Consider the following 1,426-nt stretch of genomic DNA (forward strand, 5'->3'; position numbering starts at 1 on the left):
TCCTTCAGCTTAAATATTCACTATGCCAAAGTGTCATATTATGGAATAGCATATCCTGAACCCCGTCATACAGAAGTAAGACTTAATTATGTCTAAAGTAACCAGAGTACATTTTATTGTCTGAGAGAGTGAGTGGAAAAGTCATAGATCTTGCCCCAGATATCATCCGAAGGGACAGAGAAGAACTAGCCAAACATAACAGGTTTAAAAGGACAGTTGTGGGAGGAATAAAGTCACTTTATCATTGCCTTCTATTGTACTTTTCTTTTCAAACTAGCAGTTACACACAGATTTTCCTGGCAGGGTTAAAAGCACAGTTTAGATTAAACATTATATAGTTATAGTGTCTCCAATCCATGCAGGGGTGTGATTTTTCACCAGTGGAATGAATTATTTTGTAGTGATTAAATAAAGAGACATTAAAGCCAAACTGCCTAGTACATTATATTGGCTCTACATTCACTGGCTGTGGGAAAAAATTGTTTAACCTCACAGAGCAAGTTTGTTCATCTGTAAAATGAAGATAACATTAGTACATATCACATAGGGTTTGTTAACTTGGAAACTGCTCCCCACACCTGGAGGGCTGGGAGAGGCTGAAGGAAGCGGTGGCATCCCAGATGATCAGGTGGCAAGTTTAGTAAGCAAGGGAACTTACACAAGAGGTTTTTCTTGGGCAGCCCGAGGATAAGTAGATCTCTGCACCTGCCTGCCAGAATTCTAAAGTTTATACAGAGGGCTTAATGAGGTTTGGTCAGCATACTGTCCCAATGGCCTCACCAACACATTGTTCTCTGAAAGCTGCATTCTTGAAATCGGCTCACACTGTGGGCAGAGTGGGCAGAATATACATTCCAAGAACAGGGGAAGGGTGAAGAGCCTCCCATTGCATGGATCCAGCTCTTAGGTCAACCGGAGGTCATGTCATCTTGATGACCTCCTCCAAAAGGGTTATAGTTAGAATTAAGTAAGTTAATGATTAAGCCATCTAAGGAAGTGCAATATAAATGCTGGTGATAACAATTTTGAGTATTGTTTGCACTTTTATAAAGGCATTTGATATAATAGCTAAATGAGTCTCTTTTATCTTTATAGTATTTGTTAAATTCACTACTAATGCCAAAGGTATAACCTATCAGGTCAAACTATTTTAGTAAACTTTTAAAAAGTATAAATTGAACAAAAAGAAAAATGGCTAATATTGTAAAATAACTTCCTTGCAATTATAAGAAATTTATGCTTTTTCTTCAAGGAATTCACAAATCTGTCACACATAGTTTCTCCCATCAAATGATTTTCCATCTTTAGCATTGGATTTTAGTTTTAGGTACATTGTCTTAAGTACATACACAGGACTGGCACATATTTCCTAATGTTTAAAATGTTCATTTTACATTTCTCTGTTACATTACCATTAATATGCAGT

Source organism: Callorhinus ursinus, unplaced genomic scaffold (genome assembly GCF_003265705.2).
Source record: "Callorhinus ursinus isolate GAN/ISIS: 27379988/994484 unplaced genomic scaffold, GSC_fseal_2.0 scaffold4, whole genome shotgun sequence".
In the NCBI taxonomy this organism is placed as follows: domain Eukaryota; kingdom Metazoa; phylum Chordata; class Mammalia; order Carnivora; family Otariidae; genus Callorhinus; species Callorhinus ursinus.